This window comes from Pelodiscus sinensis, chromosome 5 (assembly GCF_049634645.1).
Source record: "Pelodiscus sinensis isolate JC-2024 chromosome 5, ASM4963464v1, whole genome shotgun sequence".
Taxonomy (NCBI): Eukaryota; Metazoa; Chordata; order Testudines; family Trionychidae; genus Pelodiscus; species Pelodiscus sinensis.
The window spans coordinates 109,594,107-109,621,485 of record NC_134715.1 but is presented as its reverse complement, the minus strand read 5'-3'; the positions used below and the strand labels follow the sequence as shown (position 1 = coordinate 109,621,485).

Genomic DNA, 27,379 nt, shown 5'->3' with positions numbered 1-27,379 from the left:
GGTGAAGTACCAAAGTTGATGAGAGTGATCTGCAGTTGACTTAGTGAGTCTTCACTGTACCCCCTAAATCAATTCCCAAGGGATTGATCACCACAGCACTGATCCATTGCTAAGTGTAGACATGCACTTCTCAACAGTTCCTGAGAGAGAGAAAGCACACACCTGACCTGAGTTCAGTAGCTTTTTATCTTGGTAAAATAATGATTTAGAAAACCTGTGCTCAAAACTTTTTGGTCAGTTGTCATGAGTTTATTATAGCACTGACGCTTAAGGAGAAAATTCTGGCTACTGAATCCAAAGAGTCCATATCGGATTGCCTTCCTCCCTCCCAGTGTCCCTTCACTTTTATTAGATTTCAGACTTGGAATTGATATCTTTTAGAGGTACTTCCAGCATAATTGCCTTCCAGATCATTTGGCTTTGTGCTCCCATTAATACAGCCCTTAAATAGCATACAATAACATTACATTTACAAAACAGGTCATCATTATATAACATCTTTCACAGAGCACCACAAAGCATTTCTAAGAGCAGGATCAATCTGAGCTATGCACAGCAATGGACAGAGAAAAATAAAACAAGGCACAGAGATTGAATAGAGTAAAATAATGGAGAGCTGAACTTGGGGGGGGGGGGGGGGAAGGATGGGGAGGAATGGCAAAGATGCAAATATAGAATGTTGTCTTGTATGTGAGTTAGAGAGGACATAACAGAAGGCTTCTTTAAGTAGTGAATTGAGATGAGTATTCATCCTAAACTGAAGTGAAAAGAAAACGTACACTGCAACATTTGAAGAGAGAAAGCAGCTTCAAAACCAGCCAAAGTACAGCTTGCTATACTTTTAGAGGGAAGGAGATAAAATGGTCACCCTTCTCCTTCTGGTATTCCCATCTGACACAGGTCTGTGCAGGGGTGACCCTAATTCTCTGGGGCCACTAGACACAGGTGTGTCTTCCCCTCTATATAGCTTGGGGAGGGCGGGGGGTGAGCTGCCAGCCTGAAACTCCAGGGGCAGCCAAAAGCAGGAACTTTCAAAAATCATTCTATGGATTTGACTGCTTTGTGTTAGCTTTCAACCCTCCTGCTCCCTCAGCCTTTTCACCTGAGCTTCATTACAGATCTGTCTTTCCTACTTTCTCCTCCTCTGTCCTTTTCCCCTCAGACTCTTTCCTTTTTGTTTAGTTGTGCCCTTAGTAACTAAATGTTTGCCAACACATTGTGTTATATCCCTTCCACCACTCCATGTCTGGCTTGTCTCTTCAAATTTTAAGCTCTCTGAGGTGGTTGCTGTCTTCCACTGTATGTTTGTCTAGCACCTGAATTAATGGGGCCACATTCTTGATTTGGTCCTTAGGCACTACAAGAAAGAGGCAGATTTATTTGTATCATCATAGCACCTAGAAACCCTAGTCATGGAGCATAACACAATTGAGCTAAGCTCTGGAGAAAAAAGGCACAAAAAAGATGGTCTGTCCCCAAAAACCGTACAACCAAAATAGTAATATGGAAAAGAAGCTGATGCAGTAGCCTGAAATTAATGAGAAGAGTTACAAGATAGCTTAAGGTGTCCCAAGTGAGAGGAGCCTAAAGGAAGCTGAAATGTGGGTAGCAGGCAGATATGTGGCAATGCAGCTTTTATAGTTTCCATATACAATTCTTTTGTCCTTACTAGTTGGATTTTTGGATTGTGGCATGGCATGAATATTAATATATTCATTGCAATGATGCCTGAAAGGTATCCCTGCCTTTGTTACGGCTGGCTAAAAATGTTTTGTCTTACTTGCTGTCCCTTCCTAAAAATAATAGGATGTATAGATATGCATCCTTATGTTCCTACAAAAGAATATTCTATGATAATTCAGCATGGGTGTAATCCATACAATGACTTCAGACTTGGGCTAGACTGACCCAACTTACCTTCATCAGCCAAGTTTAGGTCATAGTTTTGTCTACAAGACTTCACAGATTTCTGAAATGTAGGAAGACTTTCTATAAACCAACTATAGCACTGATTGAAAGACTGGGGAAGTCAAAGGAAATATTCCCATTCATATCAGTGGATTTAGGATAAAACTTGAATCCCAGTGTAGTGGTAGAACTTCAGATTGCACAGCAATAAAGACTATGGTTTCAATAGCACTTTAAATGCTAGGATTAACTTTATAAAACTTTCAGAAGCAGAAAATTTAATAAATCGTATCCCACAGATTAATTAATAAACCATTTCAAATAGTTATTCAGTTTTGGCATTACAACCTCTCATCATTTCTGGTAACATGTACTTGACCCCAGTTGTTTTTCTTCTCATCCCAATATTAATTCTTGCTAACTAAATTCAGTCATCCACTATATGTCTAATGAGAAATAGTACCTGTTAGTTTAAATGGATGACAATTTCATTAATGTTCCAGCAGAACATTCTGCCCCCCTCACTTTCTGTTGAGAGATGAGTTAGTAGTACTTGGATAGAAGTAGTACAGATTTATTTTGTCATTCATTCTGTAGCTTTACCAGCTCTGAGCTCAGAAGCTAATCTAAAAACATAAATGTAAGCTCCTTTTGGTAAAATATTTAAATACTTATGTGGGGGTCTAAGAAAGCACTGTTCCATTGTATCATGTGGACTCCTGGTGCTACTGTTTACAGCCTCTGGCCGTTGAAACAAGGAATTTGTTAGAGACGAGGGATGATCAGGGATCTAGATGTTGCTTGGCCCTGCTGTGAGGGTAGGGGACTGGATTTGATGATCTCTCGAGTTCCTTTCTAGTTCTAGTGTTCTATGACTAAATGAACAGGAAACCAGCTATTGGGTTCCTGACTCTTAAAGGTCCATTAAGACCAGGGAGACCCAGAGCTGGTGGAGGAGACTTTGGGAGAGGTTACTCTGCATGGACCAAACAGAGGTCAGGGCCTGGAGTGTACTAGTATGACCTTGCCATAGCAGCCAGATAGAGCCAAGAAGGACTACACTTCAAGGCCTAGTATGGGGTCTGCAGAGAACCCTGCAGCAAGGGATGAGTCTGATGGAGCCAAGCAGAAGGTTGATGGATAACAGAGGCTTGTGAGATGCTGCTGCTGGGAAGAGTGAGAGGACTGTTTGTTGTGCATGAGGGGCTCCTGAGACTGAGGCAAAAAGACCTAAGCATGAAGGGGCATAAGGGAAGGACTATTTGTGAAGCAGTTGCTTATATTCATGCCTGTGTCTAATAAACCAAATGATAAAAAGGATGTTGCTTAAACACATGTGGATGTGCATGCACATTCAAAAAGGAGGAAACTGAGGCTGCAGACATATGCCCTAACTGGATAAGAAAAACCTAGAATGAGGGTCAAACCCTTATTACAAATCAAGTCCTAGAAAACAGTGTTAATATAGTTAATTTTCTGTCCAGTTCTACCAGTCATTCTATTCAAACAGCCTCCTAGAACAACAGCAATAATTGACTAGCCCTACTTGCCAAATAAATGGTGGGCAATAATTTTCAGAGGGATCACTCCAAGAAATTGGTAAGTGGAGGAGATGAAGGTCTGGGATGGAGTTTGGATACAGGAGGGAACGCAGGGCTAGGTTGGGATGCAGGAGAGAGTGCAGAATTTGGGAGGTAGTTTGGGCACAGGATGGGATTGGTGTGTGGGTGCCAGGTGCAGACTCTGGCTGAGAGGTGTTTACTATAGGTGCCACTCAGCTGGCAGCTCAGGCAGGTTGCCTGCCTGCTGTGTTTCCACAGGCTGCTGAAAGTGGGCAGCTGCTGGGGCAAGCATGTCTTCACATGCCCCAGTGGATCTCTGCTTGCTGCCCATGCCTGCAATCCCTGCCACTGCAGCTCCTATTGTTCAGTTGGAGGCAGACCGTGGAGTCCCACTGTGCCTGTCTCCTCAAGGGGTGCACAGCCAAAGACATGCTTGATCTAGCAGCCAGCCACTTCCAGTAGTGCATGGGACTGTTCATGAAGCCTGGCTTCATAGGTCACATTCTCTAAACCTTTAATCATTCTTGTCGCTCTTCTCTGTACCCTTTCCAATTTCTCCACATCTTTCTTGAAATGTGGCGCCCAGAACTGGACACAGTACTCCAGCTGAGGCCTAACTAGTGCAGAGTAGAGCGGCAGAATAACTTCACGAGTTTTGCTTACAACACACCTGTTGATACAACCTAGAATCATATTTGCTTTTTTTGCAACAGCATCACACTGTTGACTCATATTCAACTTGTGGTCCACTATGACCCCTCGATCCCTTGCTGCCATGCTCCTTCCTAGACAGTCGCTTCCCATCTTGTATGTATGGAACTGATTGTTCCTTCCTAAGTGGAGCACTTTGCATTTCTCTTTATTAAACCTCATCCTGTTTACCTCTGACCATTTCTCTAACTTGCTATGGTCATTTTGAATTATGTCCCTATCCTCCAAAGAAGTTGCAACCCCACCCAGGTTGGTATCATCTGCAAACTTAATAAGCGTACTCTCTATCCCAATATCTACATCATTGATGAAGATATTGAACAGTACGGGTCCCAAAACAGACCCTTGAGGAACTCCACTTGTTATCCCTTTCCAGCAGGATTTAGAACCATTAACAACAACTCTCTGACTACGGTTATCCAGCCAATTATGCACCCACCTTATCGTGGCCCTATCTAAGTTATATTTGCCTAGTTTATCAATAAGAATATCATGCGAGACCGTATCAAATGCCTTACTAAAGTCTAGGTATATGACATCCACCGCTTCTCCCTTATCCACAAGGCTCGTTATCCTATCAAAGAAAGCTATCAGATTAGTTTGGCATGACTTGTTCTTCACAAACCCATGCTGGCTATTCCCTATCACTTTATTACCTTCCAAGTGTTTGCATATGATTTCCTTAATTACCTGCTCCATTATCTTCCCTGGGACAGACAAACTGACCGGTCTGTAGTTTCCTGGGTTGTTCTTATTCCCCTTTTTATAGATGGGCACAATATTTGCCCTTTTCCAGTCTTCTGGAATCTCCCCTGTCTGCCATGATTTTTCAAAAATCATAGCTAAAGGCTCAGATACCTCCTCTATCAGCTCCTTGAGTATCCTGGGATGCATTTCATCAGGACCTGGTGACTTGCTGACATCTAACTTTCCTAAGTGATTTTTAACTTGTTCTTTGTGTATCCTATCTTCTAAACTTACCCTCTCTCTGCTTGTATTCACTACGTTAGGCACACCTCCAGACTTCTCGGTGAAGACCGAAACAAAGATGTCATTGAGCATCTCTGCCATTTCCAAGTTTCCTGTTACTGCTTTTCCCTCCTCACTAAGCAGTGGGCCTACCCTGTCCTTGGTCTTCCTCTTGCTTTCTAGTTTGATCTCATTTTGTGCCTTTGCCTTTCTAATCTTGCCCCTGCATTCCCGTGTTGCTTGTCTATATTCATCCTTTATTTGTCCTAGTTTCCATTTTTTATATGACTCCTTTTTTATTTTGAGATCATGCAAGATCTCCTTGTTAAGCCAAGCTGGTCTTTTGCCATATTTTCTGTCTTTCCTACACAGCGGAATTGTTTGCTTTTGGGCCCTTAACAACGTCCCTTTGAAATACTTCCAACTCTCCTCAGTTGTTTTTCCCTTCAGTCTTGCTTCCCATGGGACCTTACCTACAAGTTCTCTGAGCTTATCAAAATCTGCCTTCCTGAAATATGAAGTGGTTCCAGGCAGCCCCAGAAGGGGTGGGGCCTCAGGTAGAAGGGGTGGGCCCAGGACACTTCCATGCTTCCCTGCCCACAGCCCCTGATTGGTCTGAGGGTGGGGGAGTGTGTGAAGTCTCCCCCCCCCCCTGGGGGGGCAATCACCAGCTGTTCTGAACAGCCCCTGGTTAATCAGGGCCTTGGGGTGGAGAAGCATGTGAAGTCTGCCCCTGCCTGACAAGGGAGTGCCGTGCTGAATCACCCACCAGCTGCGTAGCAGCTGGGGGTGACTAAGTGCCACACACCTTCCAGGGCTGGGGAAGACTTCATGCACTCACCCTGCCCCCTTGCCAATCAGGGTTTAGGGATGAGGGAAGCACATGAAGTCTTCTCCCACACTGCCCCTGCCCTGCAAGGAGTTCATGGCACTTAGACGCACTGCATGCTCCTTGCAGGACAGGGGCAGTGTGGGAGGAGTCTTCAAATACCCCCCCCCCCCCCTCCCCAGGCCATGATTGGGCTGGAGGAGCATGAAGTCTCTCTGACATGTGGCAGTCAGCTATGGCAATTGACTCTTAAGTCCATATGCTCCCCTCTCCCTTGGCCCTGGTTGGCTTGGGGGTTGTGAGCGGCAGGACCTCCATGGGCCAGATCATCCTGCTTGACAGGTCAGATACGGCCTGCGAAGGCCCTTTTGCTCACCCCTGCTTTACAGGCACAGCCTGACCACATCTTGAAATAATTGTTTTCTCATGGAGACTCCATAAACATGATTTCTTAGGAAAAAATAGCAGTAACTACCAGTTTGTAGCTTTTAAAAAATGTATGCAAATATGCTTCCCAGGGGTTCTCACAACATACTACCATGCATTAAACAAATGTAGATTTGCACTAGGTCTTTGCAGGCAGTTGTTCTTAATTCCTTATCATATTATTCAGCACAGCTTGAGAAAATGTTCTCTGAGGTATCTTTTCTAAAGCAAAGGGCTGCAGATTTTATTTTCCTTGAGTCTTAAACAACATACATTGCTTGTTATTAGCAGTAGACTGGTTTCGTATGGCACCTTTATTCTCCCAGTCTCTCTTTTCCACAGATCCTAGCAAGTCTTTTCACTTCTCTATGTCAGGAGCATAGGTAATGTAACACTTTTTAAAGGTTCCAGGGGCAGTCCAGGCCAGTCAGTCTGAATTATCCATTTTTATAGATTAACACAATTTGTTGGGGGAAACTCAACATGGCTCTTGTAAAGGGAAATTATTCTTCACCAATCTGTTAGAATTGTTTGAGGGAACCATTGACAAATATGTGCACAAGGGTGAGCTAGTGCTATTATGTACTTGAACTTTCAGAAAACCTTTCACAGTGTTCCTCCTGAAATGGTCTTAAGCACAATAAGCAATCAAGGGATAAGAGGGGATGTTATCACATGGATCAGTAACTGCCTAAAATAGGAAACAAAGGGGAGGAATAAATGTTCAATCCTCACAATAGAAAGAGGTAACTAATGGCGTTCTGTTGGGATCTGTACTGGGACAAGTGCAGTTCAACATAGAGCCATAGATTTGTGGCCCTGAAAGAGACCTCAATAGATCATCCACTCCAGTTCCTGCACTCAAGGCAGGACTATGAAATAACTAGGCCATTCCTGAGCGGTGTTTGTTCTTAACCTCCAGTGACAGAAATTCTACAGCCTCTGAAAGCAATTTGTTTTAGTACTTAACCACCCTGACATTTAGGAAGTTTTTCTTAATGTCCAACCTAAACCTACCCTGCTGCAATGTAAACTCATTGCTTCTTCTCTTGGTCTCACAGATTAAGAAATTTTTCACCCTCCTCTTTGTAATAACAGTTTTCAAGTACAGAAAAAGCTATCATGTCCCATCTCAGTCTTCCTTTCTCCAGACTAAACACACACTATATTTTCAATCTTTCCTCATAGGTCATACTTTCTAGACCTTTAATAACTTTTGTTGCTGTCCTGTGGACTTTCTCCACATCTTTCCTGAAATATGGTATCAAGAACTGGACACAGTACTCAAGCTTAGGCCGTATCTCTAGAGTGGCTTGCTTACAATACTGCTGCTGCATTTTTTGGGGGGGAGGAGGGAGCAACCGTGTTGCACTGTTGGCTCATTTACCTCGTGATCCACTGTAACCTCCAGATCCCTTTCCTCAGTATTCCTCCTTAGGCAATCATTTCCCATTTTGTATCTTTACAGCTAAATGTTCCTTCCTAAGTAGAACAGTTTGCATTTGTTCACATTGAAGTTCATCCTATTTTTGTCAGATCACTTCTCCAGTTTGTCCAGATCACTTTTACATTTTAATCCTATACTCCAAAGAACTTGAAACCCCTCTCATCTTGGTATCATCTGCAAAGCTTGTAAGGGTGCTTTCTCTGCCATTATCTAAATATTTGACAATGAAATTGAACAAAATCAGAACCAGGACAGATCCATGTGGGATTTGACTTCATTTGCTTCTCCAGTTTCACTGTGAGCCACTGATAATGAACCTCTGGGAATGGTTTTCCAATCAAGTATGCACCCAAATTATAGTAGCTCCATCAAGGCACTATTCCCTAGTTTGTTTGAGAAGGTCATTGAAGATAGTACAAAAAACATACTGAAATCAATATATGCCACATCTACCACTTTTCCCCCATCCACAAGGCTTATCAGCCTATCAAAGATATTTGGTTGGCTTAACATGATTTGTTCTTGAAAAATTCCTGCTGACTGTTGCTTATTATCGATCCTAACCTATTATCTTCTAGGTCTTTGCAAATTGCTTGACTCCATTACCATTCAGGATACTAAAGTTAAGCTGACTGATTGTAATTGCCCAGATTCTCCTTACTGCCCTTTTTATAGATTTGCCCTCTTCTGTTTCTATGGAATCTCCCATATGTTTTTCAAGATAATTGCTAATTACAGTAAAACTCCAATTGTCCAGCATCCAGTGGTCCGGCACTCCCAATAGTCCGGCACCAACTGGAACCCGGAAATGCTCCAGCCAGCTGGACAATTGGAGCTGCTCTGTGCTGCTTCCCCAAGGCCACTGATGAAAATGACCAGTGGCAGTCTTGGGGAAGCTGGGGGCAGAGCAGCTGGGGTGCTGCTGGGTTGGTCCCACAGCACCGCTCAGGTGAGGGGCAGCGCTGAGGGGCCAACCCAGCAGCACCCCAGATGCTCTGCCCTGCTGCTTCCCCAAGTTGCCGCTGCCGCTTGCAGCCCCAGCTGGCCTGTTGCTGGCGGCTGCGCGGGGCTTCCCCCACCAACCCTGTCCACAGACCCTTCATAGCCCCCCTTCCGGAGTACCTCCTGATAATCCAGCACCTCCTCCACCCCCCGGGTCCCAAAGGTGCTGGATTATCAGAAGTTTACTGAAACAAAATACAGGATTATGTTTACTGTACTCAGATATCTCTTCAGTGAGCAACTTGAGGATTCTAGGATATTTCAGCAGACCCTGTGTCTAAGGTATATCTCTGTCTAATTTTTAACTTGTTCTCTTTTCCCCCTCCCCACTTTCCCTCAGATCCTACCTCATTTTCACTAGAATTCATTGTTAGATGTCATATCACTACTAACCTTTTTGGTTGGTACAAACTGAAACAAAAAAAAATTCAGAACTTTTGCATTCAATTTTTTCTGTTGTCTTCCCTTGGTTGTCTTCCTGCTTTTAATGCCTTTTTTGTTGAACATTTTCTTAACCTTTTTCCTCTAGTTAGTTCCTTGGCCTTTCTAATTTTGTCAATACATGCTTATATCTATATAACTTGTATCTGCATATTTTTGTTAGTGTCTATAAGTATGTCTATACTACAGGACAAAGTCAAGTTAATATACACAACTTCAGCTACGTTAATGCATAGCTGAAATTGAAGTATCTTAACTTGGCTTTCAGCGCTGTCTTGACAGCAGGAAGTTGAAGGGAGAACGTTCTTCCTTCAACTTCCCTTACTCCTCATGAAAGCAAGGCTACTGGCATTGCCCTAGTGAAAGGGCAGGCAGCAATGCACACACCCTAAAATCAGAAATGTATCTTCACATGTAGAAATACTCAAATATTATTGTTCAGAGACTCAAAGACCGACATTTTCAGTGGCTTGATAAAATGAAAGTGCTGTTTATAGAGTTACCCTGGTGTTAGAAGATAATCTTTCTTTATCTCCTCTTTTTTTGATTTTTTGCTATGATAATATCATTTGCACTTTCATGACATACTGATTCTATTATCAAAGTATAAGTAATCTGCAGTTTGGTAACCTTTTTTCCAAACCTTAATATAAGTATTAGTATTTATAACCACTTACTCTAGCATTAGTCTGGTCTCATTCAATGGTATTGAATTTGTATCATTGGGAGGGATTTCTCATAATCAAATGGAGTTAGCGACCAAAAATAATTGCACCATAATGCAGAATAATGTGCAGTGAAATTGCATTGTTCATTATTTTGTTTAGTATTTGTATTTCCCTGGTGACTGAGGACTGAACTAGGAGTCAAGCCCAATTATGCTAGGGTGGTACAAAGACATATGATATACCATGTCACAACATCACATGTCTATGGAATGTTATCAGTCTTTTCCCTCCTCAAACTTACTAAGGGCACGTCTTCTCTCACCACGCCAGAGATCAATGTTCTTGTGTTCAAACTAGCAGATCTAGTTTCGACCCATTCATTGAATGCTGAGGGCAGCTCCAGTTGGTGTCTATACTCCAGTTATGAGGAGTAAGAAGTTATGAGGAGTAAGAGAAGCAGACAGGAGTGGTTGCTCCCATTGGCCTTCCACAGTGGGGATGGTGCCAAGTTCCACTTGAGGTAAGCCAACTACAGCAACGTATTCTACATAGATGGAGTTGTGTACCTTAAGCCAACTTTCCAGGTCTGGTGTAGACCCGGCATAAGAGACTGTAATAGTCTTTCCTCTTTTTTTTTTTTTTTTTTTTTTTTTTTCTGTTTATCAAGGCCACTGGCAAAGAGAGGAACTTCTGCAATGACTATTTTTTTCCTGTTTCTTCTCTACTAGTCTATTCACTGCCTGCGAATTAGTAATGCTAAGTAGAGTTACATCTGGATGCAAAAAACAAAAGGTCTCCTAAGAGGAACATGTAAATTTAACCTGAAGATCTGCAGGGTGACTAGCAACAGTGGCAAATTAGATTTGAATTGTTGCCCCTTAGCCAAATTGGATGATTTGGGGCCTTACCGGTTTGCTAGAGAAATCAATGATATGGAGCGAAGTGTAGTATAACTTGTATTAATAGCAATAAGGCAATGTCTTAGAGATGGCCACAATGGCGCACAGATAACCCTCAATTCTGTCACTATCTCACTAGCATTCCAGGACCACTCTCTGTCCCTCTTGTTCTTCAACTACCTTTTGAACATTAATTCTGTTCCTTTTTCAAACCCAAGCCCCTGTGTAATGTTCTATGTGGTTGTATTTTAATCATATCATTGTTTCAACTGCTGTTATATAATTACAACAAATCTTCTGTAAAGTGTGCCATATATGGTATCCATCATGATTTGTTTAATGTGATTATTTTATTTGTATTCATGCATCATTTTTGTATGTGAAATTATGACTATTGACTCTTTCTGTATTTCAAATGTTTGTTCCTGTGGTAATATTAACAGGGTTATTGCATCTAATCTGGCCAGCACACTGGAGTATTCAAGTTGACTTATCAGTGAACACAATGGACTATGGAAGAAGCGTATCTACACCTAATAGACTTTCATGTCTTCATGAAAGTCTATGAATAATGGTTCCCTAACTCATCAAAGCACACAAGGGCATGTGACAAGATCATATGACCCTAAACTACATGATGTGCCTGTATTTTTTTTTTTTTTTTTTTTGTATGCTGATGGCATTGTCTGGGACAATGGGAATTCTCAGTTGTGACCCACTGAAGCACAGTGACATCCTGGGATATAATTAGTTCACAGCCTCTGCAAAAGCGACACTTCTGGCATTCTAACCTAACAACACCATGCAACAAAGACACTTAGTTGATTTTTCTTTTTTAATGTTTAGCAAAGCACACATGCTTTAGAGTTTCAGTGAAATTACCTTTTATTTCAACTTTCACTGTTATCTAGGCAAACAGGCGACATGTACTCAGAACAACTGAACAAGGACAAAACTCTCTAAATATCACTATAATAGGGAGCTTTAAAGCTGAACCATCAGTGTGTGCAATGCTGTCTGCTCTTTCACTAGGGTAATAAATCTATTGTCTTGCTGTCATCCTCTTGTGTGGAGATTTCTCGTTCAGTTCTTTTGGGTGTGCTCAGCCTGACTATTTGTTGGCAGTTTTTGCTATGCTCAGCAACTGCTACTTTCACTCGGGTGGTTTGTTCCACACCTTTTATATAGTTGTTTTTGTGTTTTTTTTTTTTTTAAGTCAACACACACTAAACCAAGCCAATGGATTTCAGTATAGTCTGTTGTCTTAACACTTTAACTTTTAATGCCCTTTGAACTTTTTAACATTATAGATAACTGGCACAAATACATTTATAGATGCTACTGTTTTAACAACAATTAGTTTACTCTTCTTATACATACATTCAAGTTTTTGAAAGCTTTATATATATAAATCCTGAGCAATCCTGTGACATAAGTGAAGTGTTAATCCTATTTTGTAAATGATTAGGCTGAGGAACAGAGTAAAATTCTGGCCCATTAAAGTCAATGGTAAAACTCTGACTTCAGTGGAGTTAAGATTTCACTCTGAGAGTTTATGGGGTTTACTCAAGGTCATGCAAGTAAATAGTGAAATGATTCACAGAGCTGTAACCAAAGCTCAAGAGCTGAGCTGGGTGGAAACAGGAATTTCCATCCCATGGGAAATTTCACATTTCTCAAAAACCCAAAAACCCCTCCTTCTAAATGTAAGCAAAAAGCCAGACGTTTTAAATTTCCTGCAGAATGGAGGTGTTTGAAATGTTTCAAAATGGAACCCATGAAACAGACTGCTTCAACTATTTTGGATCTGTTCTCTGGCTGCCCTTATGGAAAACTGGCTAGGGAGCTGGCAGCCTTTCTGCCAAGCAAACAGGCAGCCAAGAAGCTAGCTAACTTCGCAGCTCACCCAGTAGCCCAGACAGCTCATGTGGTATACCTGAGCCTGATGAGTCATCCCTGAATAGGAGAGTGGTGAGTGACTTGAGGCAGGTCTTGTAATAGGCACCACACCATTCAAGAAAAGTTCAGCCTATCCATAGGGAAAGATCCACCCAGGGGACTCCAAGTCAAGTCTATAGGCTCCTAAGGGAAACAGTTTGTCCCCAACTGCTTAGTGTCACTTCCTGGCCAGGAGCTGTTCTAGTGCCGGTAGTTTCAACACACTGCTCCTGTTCTAACCTACCTGTTTCATACCAGCTGCTTGGGCCTGCCTCTGCTCCTTCCTCAGCTGGCTGCTCATTTACTGAGACAGGTGTCAAACCAGGCTATTTCTCTAGCAGATGACTAGCTCAGAGCGGGACTGCCAAGGAGTCAGGGGGCCTATGTCCCCGGGTGGCTTGAACTGGGTAGCTGTCTGTCCAGATCACCAGGCAAGCTGCCTATCCAGTGGATAGTCCAAGGAGCTAACTGCTAGCAGTGGGGAGCTGGCGCAGCATGGGGAAGGCGGAGCGCCTTGGCAACCCGCAAGGGGAGGGGAGCTGGTGTGGAGAAGCGACAGCTCCACCCTCGTGACGTCAGGTAGGATGGAAGCAGCGTAGCATTTAAAAGCGCCACTGCCATAAAACCAAGAGGGGGTGAAGAGAGTAGCCAGGCTGGGGAGCACTGGGAGAAACTTCCGAGAATGGCTTGGGGGTAGAGGGGCGCTAAGAGGCTGGTGATTCTGGTCTGCCGACCTCTTTTTTTTTTTTTTTTTTTTTTTTTTTGTGTGTCGACAGTCTGTCTGCCAAAGGAAAGGTGGCAAGAAGCCGGGGGCGGGGAAAGGAAGCAGCCCAGGGCGGAACCCGTTAGGGTTGGTGGACTGATGAGTTACGGCAGGATGCCCCGTCAGCCGGACTGGATCCAGACCGATCCATGTCCTTAGGGCCCTGGGCTGGGGCCCGTGAGTGAGGGTGGGCCTGGGCCCCTCTTTTCCCCCACTCCCGCTGCTTTGGTGGAGGAGGTAGTCTGCCCACGCCACTGACGGTGCCGCAGCCGAGGTGGGAGGATCGTCCAAGGAAGGCGTCTGAACAACAATACCCTCCTCCCCCAGAAAGGTGGCGGGGAATAGGGTACAGCCAGAGAGGGCTGGTACAACCAGCCACCCCAAGGAAGGCCACAAGGCCCGCGGTTCGAGATACAGGGTGATCTGCTGTACCGACTGACCCAAGATCCGCAAACCCAAGCCGAGATCTGTCAGCTGCTGATACCCCAATGGTTTCAGAGGGTGGTGATGAGGTTGGCCCACGATGTGCCTGGGCGGGACACTTGGGCTGGGAAAAGACGTTATGCAGACTAGCCCAACAGTTCTTCTGACCGGGGATACACCACGCTGTGAGAGACTATTGTGCATCGTGCCCTGAGTGCCAGCGTGCTAATGGGGTTCCCCGAGCCCCCATTGGTGCCACTGCCAGTGGTAGGGACACCTTTTGAATGGGTAGGACTGGACATGGTCAGGCTGCTGGAACAAAGCACCAACAGAAACAAATACATTTTAGTCATCGTGGACTACGCCACCCGATACCCGGAGGCGATTCCCCTACGGGTCGCGTCTGCCCGCGCCATCGCCGATGAACTCTTAAAAGTGTTTGCCAGGGTGGGCCTCCCTAAGACGATCCTAACAGATCAGGGAACTAATGTAACGTCAAAGCTGATAAAGGAATTGTCGACTACTGAATATTCGATCCCTGAGAACTTCTGTTTGCTACCCCCAGACAGACGGACTGGTGGAACAATTCAACAGGACGCTGAAGTCGATGCTGCACAAATTCATTGAGGACGACCCACGGCAGTGGGACAGGTGGCTACCAGCGCTTCTCTTTGCAGTAAGGAAGGTTCCCCAAGCCTCCATGGGATTTTCCCCTTTTGAATTATTATATGGGTGCTGACTGCAGGGTATTCTGGACCTAGTGAGAGACTTGGGAGGGGCAAGAAAGACATGCCCAGGGGTCCATCTACTATATACTACAACTGCGAGAGCGGCTAGAATAATTGGGCCGGCTGGCCCAGGAGAACTTACGGATGGCGCAGGAAGCACAGGTGCGCTACTACAACCAGGAGGCAAAGTTGTGGACCTTTCAACCCAGGGACCGGGTGTTACTCTTGTTGCCCTCCTCAGAGTCCAAGTTGCTAACGAAGTGGCAAGGACAGTTTGAAGTTGTGCAGAAGGTGGGGCCGGTCAACTATGAGGTGAAGGTGCCAGAGTGGCAGAAGGACTTATGAATATACCATGTGAACCTCCTGAAAGCATGGAAAGAGGGAGGCAATGATGATCACCCCATTCTCCCCAGAAGAAGAGTTGGGGCCGCAAGTTGGAGCCTTGACAGAGTGCCCCCAGGTGGATATCAGGCAGGACCTGGAGAAGGGACAACAGCAACAACTTCAAAAACTCATGGCACAGTTCCCGCATGTGTTGTCCGATAAACCTGGAAGAACCCCATTAATCAGTCATCACAATATCGGGGCAGAAAGTATGGGATAATCATCGACCTCTGCCCCGGAAAATGTGGGACACCGTGCGCCAGGAACTAAAATAAATGCTGGCCCTAGGGGTGGTGGAAGAATCCAGAAGTGAATGGAGGAGTCCCATTGTGCTGGTTCCCAAGCTCAATGGCTCAGTGAGGTTTTGCGTCGACTTCTGCAAGGTGAACGCCATCTCCCAGTTCGATGCATACCCCATGCCCCGGGTAGACGTGCAACTGGAATGCCTAGGGAGGGCCAGGTACATCTCGACACTGGATCTCACAAAGGGCTATTGGCAGATCCCGTTGACACTGACAGCCAAAGCCAAAACAGCATTTCCGATCCCTTTTAGGCTCTATCAATTCACGATGATGCCTTTCGGACTACATGGAGCCGTCGCCACATTTCAGTGGCTGATGGATCAAGTCTTGGCCCCTCATGATGAGTATGCAGCTGCATATGTTGATATTGTTTACAGCGAAGGATGGGAGGAACATCTAACCCACTTAGAAAAGGCACTAAGGGCACTAGGAGAGGCCAGGTTGACAGCGAACCCGGCCAAGTGTCATCTAGGGAAGGAGGAGGTAACCTACTTGGGATATACGGTGGGGAAGGGATGGGTGAAACCCGTAATAGACAAAATTCAGGCCCTCAGAGAATACCCCACTCCCACCACGAAACGACAGGTGAGACAGTTCCTGGGGTTGGTGGGATATTACCAGCGCTTTGTCCCTAACTTTTCCACCATAGCTGTCCCCCGACGGACCTGACCAAAAACCAACACCCACAGTGGGTGGAGTGGTCGTCAGCATGTGAGAGGACATTTCAGACCTTGCGAGACCAACTTACTCGGGGACCGGTGTTAGCCCAGCCAGATTTTTTCCAAGCCCATCATCCTACAGACGGACACCTCTGAGGTAGGCCTCGGAGCTGTGCTATCTCAAGAGGGGGAGGGAGTAGAACACCCTCTACTGTATCTAAGCCACAAGCTGTCCCCTTGAGAAACCAAGTATTCCACCATAGAGAGGGAGGCGCTGGCAGTGAAGTGGGCCGTGGATGCACTGAGATATTTGATAGTGACCAATCATACCTCCCTAACGTGGTTGCGAACAATGAAAGACACTAATGCTCGTATCATGCGCTGGTATCTAGCATTGCAGCCGTATTCGTTTCAAGTGGCACATAGGCAAGGGAGAGCCCACGGAAATGCAGACTTCTTTTCTCGCATAGGATCTAAGGAGGGAGAGGAGAGACTACCGGGGAGAATGCTCTTAACGGGGGAGGTGTGTGGCAGGGCTGCCCTGCCCTGCACTGAACAGGGAGGCGGGAAGCCCACCTATTGGGTGGAGTATGCCCCTCCCCTGCAGCCTTGTTGGGCATGCTCACAGTGCAGCCCCCGTATAAAAGGCTGCCGGGCTGCTCAGTTGGGGCTGGCCTCCGGGGAGGAAGGAGTTCCAGCTCAACCCCCAGAGCCACAGCCGGACCTGCCGCCGGGATTGCTGCCATTGCTGCTACCATCCCCGGGTCGAGCGCGCCTGCAACGCCGACTCCAGGGGGGCACCTGCCCCGCCACGGTGGACAACCCCTTTGCTGCTGCCGCAGACACCGTCGCTGCCAGCCCAGCTTCTGCAGGTGGGGTCTCCATCGGCCACAGGGATGGGGTAGGAAGCAACCCAGGGCAAGGGGCAGGGAACCCCCCAGTGGGCTCAGTGCATTTCAGGGAGAACTCCCCACCGAGCCAGTGGTGGGAACCACCCACCACTAATAGGGCCCTGGGTTGGGGTCCGGTGGAGAGGGAGGGCCCGGACCCCCCCTACCCCATCCTCTCAGAGCGTGGACTGGGCCTCAAGGCCTGCTTTGACCTTGGGGAGAAGAGGGTGGGGTTGGGGAGCCACACTCATATACAAATAGCAAAGAACGTTTTTGCCTCTGCAAAGTAAACGTATAGTAATGGGGGGGGGGGAACATTTGTACATGCTCAGCCACAATATTTTAAAGTCCCTTGGTCATGTGCCTTAACTAGGATAGAATATGTCCCATAGTGATGGACCCTTAGGCTGGATCCTCAGCTAGTTAATTGACAAAGCTTTGTTAAAGTCAATGGAGCTGCACCATTTTATATTAGCTGAGGATCTGGCCCTTCATTTTTCTCAGACACAGACATTTTGGAAATCATTTGAGCTGAATAGCCAATCTGATATGGGAAGTTTCTATAACTCTACAGGTTCCGGCTGGGACGCATTCTAGCTTAACATTGCACCTTTTATTTCAATTCTTCTGCATGGCTTCCTTTGAAGAATCTTACCTTCTGCTTCTGTTCCACTGCAATGCTCTCTTTCTTAGAAAACATTGAAGTTCTTTATAAATTTCTCACTCTCATCTTTTGTTTTCTACATGTGCATATTTCCTTCCTTCCTCACTACCTTCAGTCTCATATGTAATCTTTTCTTTCTTATTTAAATGTTCTGTTCTCTTTTTCCTACATTTTTCCAAGAAACTTATCAGCAACCTTGTTTTCTGTATTTCTCTGCTCTATGATTAGAGTTTCCTTTGTAGTGACTATCTTGCTATATGAAACTTTTTCAACATATCTATCATCTAAAACTGCAACTAGTCATTGAAGGCATTTTTGTTTCCCTCCTCACTCCCCCTCCCATTTCTACCCAAGGAAGCCTTCAGAATAACTTGTACATCTATATGGTATATTTCTCAAGTCCTTAGTCATTTAAAGGTATTTATTTTACTTTCCATAAGCTGAAGTAACAGGGCATTTCTGCTTTGCAGGGCGGGTATTGGCCATAGAAAATTGTTACCTCTGTTATCATACGCCCACAGATACATTCTAAATTAAGTGGTATGGAGCAATGTCATTTTGCTCTTTCTGCCAAACACTTATGATTAAGGCAGTTTTTGTTGACTGCAGGTTTTTTTTTTAAAGCTAAATAATTGACAGCTAAAAATCATGACTACTAACTCATGCAGCCTTCCAGAAGAGAGAGGGGGGGTATAGAGTCTCACTCCTTGTATGACTGACTGTTTAAGGGCTGACCAGAATAGCAGCTAAGGGGAATGCAGGGGCTACTGATGACTTGCTTCTCCAGGGGTGATTCACTAAAATGGGAGAGATGGGAAGGGAGTTGGCAGAAGTGTTATGGCACCTGAAAAGATTATACTACAGTGGACTGTGCTGGAAGGAAGGGAGAAAAACGATTTGCTTTTTCCCTTTAAAAGAATATGAAAGTGTGACATGTATCCACAGATACCTGTGCATATTCACATCTGTAGTATAGAGTGCCTTTTGATTTATGTGCTTGGTTTCTAAGATGGGATCAGATAGCTTCAACTCTCCCATCTAGGGGAGGGGGAGGTCCTTTCCGAGTTTGTCTTCTTTACAGAATTAGCCTGGCCTGTTGCATGAGTGTTACCTATAATACCCCATCCATCCATGCACCGTTCTCATCCATGCTTTAGATCCAGGATAGCTGGTCCAGCTGTGAGTTGTGTGGGTTAGAATCCTAGATGTTTCTTTCATTAAGGCTGGTAACCTGCCTTCTTTGCAGTGTGAGGACACAAACTAAATGCCTTGAATGTTGATAAGCCTATGATGCCTTCCTACAATGCCATCTTTGTGCCCAGAAGGACAGAGTTCTCCTTCTATTAACTGGAAAAGAATCATACAGGGACTTCTGAGGATATACCTTAGTAAACACCGCACCATTGAGGATATGATAACTCAGGAATGTTCTTGCAGTGTGGCTTAAGAAAACCTTGTAGTGTAGACCTGTTGCAAATGTCCTGAGTTAGCTCTGCTGTGAAGAGATTCCCTAGCAGTCACTTAACAGATTTTACTTAAAGTGGAAAAGCAAATTATTAGGGCTGTCAATCCATTTAAAAGAACCCTAATTGCAATTAATCATGCATGGTGCCCCTTTGAAACACTGCCACAGCATTTCAAAGGGGCAGCACTGTGGAAGCCCAGGATCAGCTCGAGTCCTCAGCTGACCCCAGGCTCAGTTCAGCTGCCTCTTTGAAATGTAGCGGTGGTTCTTCAAAGGGGCAGCACCACAGGAGCCCAGGATCAGATGGAGTCCCCAGCTGACCCAGCTCCGTGCAGCATTGCGCTTTGGAAAGGCCACCCTGGCATTTCCAAGGGGTAGAAGCACGGGAGTCCAGGGTCAGCTGGAGTGCCCAGCTGACCCTGGGCTTACTGCAGCACTGCCCCCTTTCAAGCGTCAGAGCGGCACTTCAAAAGGGCAGTGCAATGCCGAGCTGGGGATCAGCTGGGCACTCCAAAGGAGCAGTGCAGCATTAATGCCTGCGATTGACACGTTAATTTTTTTAACTAGTTAATCCTGCCCTGTGTTAATTGCATGTGTTAATGCAGATAGTTTGTAGGGCTGTCAGTTTATCTTAATGGATCTAGCCTAATCTCCTTAGGAAGCACCCCACAAACAGTTAAAAAAGGGGATCTTAAACTAAGGGGCAATTGTTGAGTCAGGAGAATCTAGGATTTGCTAGGAGAATGTACGTTGGTTTTGTTCTGTCCCTGTAACCTAAACAGGAAAATGTTTAGCATGCTGTGAAGCATAATTAGAGGAGAGTAAATATGTGAGCAGGGTGTTCATTTTTAATTTTTTTTCTCCATTGCCTTTTTCCAAGAAGGCTGCTAGTCACACTCACTGGCCACAAGTTCTTGAAGGAAAGAAATGTGAGTGTCTCAAACCCAGACAGTCTTTCAAAGAGGTAATTAGTTAGTTGAGACATGGAGTACTACAAGTGGGACATGGCTAAAGAGTGGAAGTGTTGTGCGTTTCTACCCTGAGACAGGTAAGGACAAGAGGCCTGCACCTGAGTGGTGACACCAGAAGGGAGAGGCAGGGTACCCTATTGGGTAGAGCACTGGAATGGAACTCAGAAGACCTGATTTTATTACCAGCTGGCAAGTGACTGTAGACATGTCATTTTATTGCCCTATTGCTCAGTTTCCCCATGTGCAGAACGGAAGAAGCGATACTTTGTAAAGCAGTGGGATGTTTACTGTTTAAAAGAGCTATATAAGAGCTCAGTGTATCAAAGGGGGCAAAAATGTGGATAGCCTCAAACTGGCAGGAAGATTTCAAAACATCAAAGTTGTTTCTATTATGCAGAGTTCAAAAACTATTCTTTTTTTTATTTTAAAATTTTGCTAAATGTTTTTTAAATCTTTGCATTTTCAGACTTTGAAAATGTCCAATTTTGTCTCCTTTCCTCATTTTCCCCCTACATCCCCTTTTTGCTATTGAATAACAGAATGAATGATGCTTTGTGTTCTTTCCTCTCACTTTTCAGTTTTCCTTTATCCATTTTTTCCTTTTTATAATCTGGAACATTCAGATAATCAGAGAAGTTTTGAAAAGTTATGGAGCAGCAAAGAGAAAATGAAAAAAGTGTGGGGGAGATAAATATAACTTCATTCTTCCCTTTTTTACTTCTTGTTCTATTTTTTGTCACTGAATGCAATAGAAACAGGACAAACTACTGAAACTGACCATTTGAAAATTTTGGTTTAGATAAAAAATGGAAATTATTCAAAACCAGAATTCTTTGGAAAGATTTCGGGGGGGAGAGGAGGAGATTTCTTCAAACAAATTTTCTGTTGAAAATTTTTAGCCAGCTCTAAAGGAGTATGCGGCATGTTTTCAAGGCATATGTCATAAATTTTTCTCCCATGATACAACCATGGAGCTGTGAAAAGCATTTTTTCTGAGACAGAAACCCTTCTTGCTGTTTTTCGATAGGTATGCCCCTGTGCTGCTCTTCATGACACCCTCTGTGTGTCTTTAAGGCAGCAGACTATGTCTACACTACCCCGCTAATTCGAACTAGCGGGGTAATGTAGGCATATCGCACTTGCAAATGAAGCCCGGGATTTGAATTTCCCGGGCTTCATTTGCATAAGCGGGGAGCCGCCATTTTTAAATCCCGGCTAGTTCAAACCCCGTGCCGCACGGCTACACGCAGCACGGAGTAGCTAGTTCGGATTAGGCTTCCTAATCCGAACTAGCTGTACTCCTCATTCCACGAGGAGCCTAATCCGAACTAGCTACTCTGTGCCGCGTGTAGCCGCGCGGCATGGGGTTCGAACTAGCCGGGATTTAAAAATGGCGGCGCCCGGCTTATGCAAATGAAGCCTGGGAAATTCAAATCCTGGGCTTCATTTGCAAGTGCGGTATGCCTACATTACCCCGCTAGTTCGAACTAGTGGGGTAGTGTAGACATACCCAGAGATACTCAAAGGGCACTCAGGCCTCTTTCCCATTTGTGCCTTTGATCATTTCCTCACAACCTAGCCCGTCATTTTACCCACCTCAATGTAGGGTGAAGTGTTCTGTGAGGCTGCTATGCCTCTCTCCTGTGCAGTAGTGGCTAGAATTTAGAATAGCTAAAACATTTAACAATGTTCAGGCCCCAACAGCTAGGTCAAAACAGAGGAAGAACGCCTCTGCACTAGTAAAGGACCAACCTAGGTTACTCTGTCATAACGAGGCATGAACCAGAGTCCAAACTGCACAATTTGTCCCGTGGTTTGCTCCTGGGCCACCACAGCTATGCATCATCCCTTTTCTCAGAATAGAATTCATTATAACTTGTCCCTTAATGTTTTGTACAAACTTGGTTCTGGTAGGTAGCACAGCAGATCCCCTGGAAGAACACTCTATGAAGAAACTTGCTGCAAATACTGAGCAGCCCACCCAGAATTCAGAGAGGACATTATTTAAAAAAAACAAACCCATACCGACCACAATCTGGTCTGAACAGCCACTAACTTCCATCTTTACCAACTAGGACAAACAAACAGGTGTGACTGCTTGGTCAATCCAGCCTGAGACAAGGCAAAAAACAGTGTCCAGGAGGAGGGAGTGTCAGTGAGTAGTGAGGGGGAAAATGAGTTGTTGTGGCGGGTTTTTTTAAGTGTGTCTTTCAAGAGCTGTAAACTGGAAATGGCCTGGGCCAGCCACGCTCTTCACTGAGGTCAAGGGGTGTTAAAAAGATCATTATAGAATGGAGGCATATCTAAACTCTGTGATTAACCAGGTGCAAACAAATAGCTGGAATGCAAAGTCCTTCTCCTCTTCCCCCCATCCCCCACCCGTATGGAGGGAGAAGTCAAGGAACTTCTAGGCCAGGAGGGAGTAAAAGGATAGCAAGCACTAAACAGATGGGAGGTAAAAGGCCATCATACTGCTGACTAAATCCGTTAACTCCCTGGCCCCTTTCCAATGGCAAGAACTACAAGGTGGGGTTCAGCCAATGTTCCAAAATGGTTGTTAATTCTCTAAATCTGGTCCAAAAAGCTCAGGGGATGGCCCAGACACACTAACTGGTGCCACAACATTGAGGCAACAATATTATTGGCAGTCAAAGCCCATCACTAAAAAGAGAGTCCAGTAAGGAGGCAGCACCATTTCCACCATCAGCATTGGCCCTTCACCTCAGCCCCCTCCGAGTTCCCAACCATGTATTGTTGAGATTTAAAAAAAAAAAAAGCCTCAGCCTCTTAATCCCAGAGGTGCCTTATTGATATTTAGGGCTAGCTATACTGCCAATTGTGTCATAAGAACAAATTGCTGCTACTCTAGTTAATGCAAGCAGAAGATGCCTGTTCACACACTTATAAACCAGCACAAAGTGCCCGTATGTTACTGTCAGATGTGTTAAACTGTTTTGCTATCCATGTAGGCTGACATGAACTGGGAAAGCATCTGGCCCTATGCCACAGAAACAACAGTCAAGAAATATGTGAAAAGTACACTGACCCAATCCCAAAGAGTTTTCCAAAGATCACTGTGGGGCTGTGTCTACACTGGCATGAATTTCTGGAAATGCTTAAAACGGAATACTATTCCGTTTTCAGTTTTTCCGGAAAAGGAGCGTCTACATTGGCAGGATGCTTTTCCGGAAAAGCCCTTTTTCCAGAAAAGCGTCTGTGGCCAATGTAGACGCACTTTTCTGGAAAAGAGCCCTGATCGCCATTTTCGTGATCGGGGCTTTTTTCCAGAAAAGACTACTGGGCTGTCTACACTGGCCCTTTTCCAGAACAGTGTTCCGGAATAAGGACTTATGCCCGAGCAGGAGCAGAATAGTTTTTCCGGAATAGCGGCTGACTTTGTACAGTAGAGCATCGTTGCTTTTCTGGAAATTCAAAGGCCAGTGTAGACAGCTCGCAGCTTATTCCGGAAAAGCGGCTTATTTTCCGGAATAAGTGGCCCAGTGTAGACACAGCCTGGGTGTTGCCGTAAAAGGCCTTCTCCTAGTCCATTGAAATAAGCCCCCACATCCAAATGACAGTTTGGCTTAGAAAATTTCCTAACAACCTTGCCCATCATTTTAATCCACCTTGTAGGTCTCAGTGCAGGAGGAAGATCTGTGTGGGGCTGCTTGTCCTCTCTCCTGAGCAGGGGTGGTTAGGAGTTAATGGTTGGAACCTTTCATGGTCCCCACAGTGCTCAGGGCACAACAACAGTCAAAACAGAGGAAGAAAGAATCTGCACTAGTAAAGAGCTGGCATAGCTTACTCTCCATCAGAGCACGGTGAATTAAAAATGAAACGTCAAAAATACAGCATTTAGGAATACAATGTTTGATCAGAGTCCAGACAGTCCTGCTTGCAACATTCAGGTGGCATCCCATCAGTGCCTGTGCTCTTGCCTATAGAGTGCTGCTGGATTGCAAGAGTGACAACAGGGCATCTAGGCACTACCGTTCTTCACCGGTCAGATGCGGGTACCATTGCCAGCATATCACAAGTTTCAGATGAGTACTGACTACTGTGCAATGAAACAGCTGCTTTCCAGATCTCAGAAGCATCAGCTGTCAGATGACCATCTGGTAGCTACAAACAAATTATCTGCTAATGGTCTGTAGACTTTTGCTCTAATTCTGAAAAGAACTTTGCAGAAGCATTAATTTCCTATGATCAACCAAAGTGTGTCTCAAGTCAAAGGTGGCTGGGTGAACAGAGTGCTGTAGATCAGGGAAACAGGCCGCAAGCCCCACTTCCTTAGTGTGACTTTTCAGAGAGCACAAATCTTCATGTTGTATCCGTCCTTCCTATATAACTAACTTCCTCAGATGTCAGGAATCGGTGAGGAATTGGAGAGAGCATCATCCTCTTCTTTCCCTCAGATTCCACCAGCTCAGAAGAACATCGAGCCAGCACTGAAACATTCTCATTATTCCTGAAGAGAAATTCAGTGGGAGCACCAGCTGGCATAGCTATTTTCCAAAGAGTGCAGCCCCAGGCTAGGACCCATCATCATCACTCACAGCATTAAGATTCAAGGCTGGAGGACTCATCATGTCTGTGGAAGACAATAATCCACTGGGAGGTCCAGGCATGCAGCTACCACCCAGAGCAACGCTATCTTCCTTTTTCTGGGAACACAGCTCTATTTTCAGCCACTGCCAGCAGCTCACAGCTGCCAAAGTCTTAGCTCTTTTAGAAATAGTCCAGCATAAATCTGTCTCATTGTTCTGTTCATCTTCTCTGCTTCCTCTGCAAGGAACTGCTCTTCGGCTTTCTGGACTCACTCCTGCATAGACACAAGTGACGAGGTCATAACAGAGTTCATTTGGGGGGGGGGGGGGGGGGAGGGCTGTTCCCTGGACAATGATAGACCAACTACAGTGAAGGAGAAAGAGCCTGCATCTTCACTATTAGATCTTGCTGGTTCCTTGATATCCACCATTTCTGTGTCCTGGGGGGACACATTCTTACCAAGCACCCCTGAGCTAGCAGTGCATGAGCAGGACCATGTCAAATGCCAGTATGTCCACATAAGAAACATTTCATGTTTTCAGAGGTAATAAACACTGTATCATCAGCCCACCCTTGTGGTGCTTTATAACCAGGACCTAGGGCTGTTCAGTTTACTTAGAGCCACGTAAACCTGGTGGCAGCACATCATAACACGTCAGACATTTTGGGTTCTGACGGCATCATCCTAGCAAAAATTATCTTCCCGTAAATGAAGAGCTCCAACTCGAGCATCTCTTATGAAGGATACAGGGGTCATTTGGGGGGGGGGGGGGGCGATTATTAGTAGCAGGAGTAAACAAGGGACATAATTGAACAAAATGCTCCTTGACCCAGAGTGCCTCCTGTACCAAACAATTCACAAACTGCTTACAGTCCAGGAAAATCATTATAGATTTGCTCATTTGAGAGGCAGATTTTATATTAGCACAGCCATTTTACCTACACTCAGCAACACATCCTCCACAGTGAAGGAGACAGCAGGTGTTCACAGAACCCCACACTTGTGGGTCCAACTGCTAAACCAATCTGAAGTGGACCCTATGGAAGAACCCTCTCCCACTGAAAAAGAAGGGGAACCAACACCCCTAAACAAAGACACAGCAAATAACAAAATACAGACTAACAAACTCAGCTAGTGCACACAGGACATAATAAACACAGCATCACTCTCAGAAGCTCCCACAACCCCTAGAGAGAGCAAGAGAAAGTAACCAAAAATATCCTTTTTATAGTCTGAGACTTTATTCCAAGTCTCCACCCTGGGGGGATTTTCATTCTTTTTATCCTAGCATTCTAAATCTTTGAAAGGAAGCATTTAGAATGGGTGGCATGACAGACCTTTAAATGCAATATGCAGCTACTGAGCTCCACACTATAATTACTGTCATACTGAAGAAGGTTAAATATTTATGAAGAAAGAACATTTTATCACCCAATCTAATTTTTTAACTTGGATTCAGTAATCTCATTGAGATGCTAATAATCAAGGGGGGAGGGAGTTATTTGTTTAGCAGCAGTATAAAAAAATCGTTCATTTTCATTTATTTTGTGGAGTTGCTTAGTTGTGGTTTATAAATACAGCCAATAGAACATTTGTCTTTGTTTGTTTTATTTACATTTTTAGCCAAAGGCTGACCTGGACTCAGCCTAATCATTGGTTCCATAGCGATTAGAAATTTGATTGCATAGGGTTGTGTGAGTTAAGATTTTCACAGAAGGGCTTTCTTTGGGTATGTCCACACAGTAGCGCATAGCTTGAAATAAGCTATGCAATTTGAAATATGCAAATTGCACAACTTATTTTGAAATAGAGTGCTCTTCCAGCATCTTCCTTATTCTTTGTGCAACAAGGTTTACAGGAAACTGGAATAAGATACATTCAAAATAATGGGTATTTCACAATAACAGGCCTGGTATTAAGACACACACAATGCTATTTCAAGATAACTGACATTATTCTGAAAAAGCACCATGTTCCTTTTATGGCCGGTCCACATGCATTTGCAGCCACATCCCCTAATTTTTGCTTGAGTGTCAGGTCAAATTTTTAAGTGAGAACAAGACTTTAAGTGGTTTCTTTCATCTGCTGCTGTTTTGAAATTGTGTGAACTGATAAATAACTTAGTTTTGAAGCAAAGCCCATACATCTAGTACATTTGCTCAATACATGACCCAAATTTGCTTGGGGGTTTCCCTGAACCTTAATGAGCCTATTGAGGAAACTGATCTAGTTTTATGTTTCTAAAGCAGCTCCAAAATGGGCATATTTCACATGGGATAGGATTCACAAGGCAATTCAGTGCCTAACTTTTTGGCATCCTGCCACTATTAAATGACATTCAGAACCCTGAATAAGAAAAACAACCAATGTATGAAGACAATTAGGTGCCTGAGTTGAATTCACAAAAGCCATCACAATAGGTGGGGAGATGACTAAATAGCCAATAGGAAGTGTTAAGGAAAAGGCGTTATCTTAACCTCACACCTCAAAGGGATTGAGTCACCTACTTGAGCTGAAAGGGGGAAACCTAACTCCACTTTGGATTCACAGCTGTGAATCCTCTCCTGGACTATGTTCTGATTTAGGCACCAGTCTTTTTTTTTTTTTTTTTTCCAAGAGAAATGAAGATTTTCCTCTTATCTTTAGTCCACTGGTTAGAATGTTCACCCAAGTTGTAGGGGACTAAATGATTTTCATCTCCCTTCTATCTAGATGACTGCTTATCTAGTAATTTGATCTATGCCATCAAATGCCAACAGTGCCCCTCTACTATGTATATTG

General features: G+C 44.5%; 1 long non-coding RNA gene across 1 annotated transcript in view; it reads left to right on the top strand.

The window, feature by feature from the left end:
* LOC142829674 (uncharacterized) overlaps nucleotides 1-11,442 on the top strand; it is a 29,256-nt gene extending 17,814 nt beyond the window's left edge. Inside the window, exons 2-3 of the long non-coding RNA XR_012904372.1 lie at nucleotides 10,294-10,483; nucleotides 11,306-11,442. This is a non-coding gene — a long non-coding RNA (uncharacterized LOC142829674). The remainder of the gene's footprint in view (nucleotides 1-10,293; nucleotides 10,484-11,305) is intronic.
* Nucleotides 11,443-27,379: the final 15,937 nt, after the last annotated feature.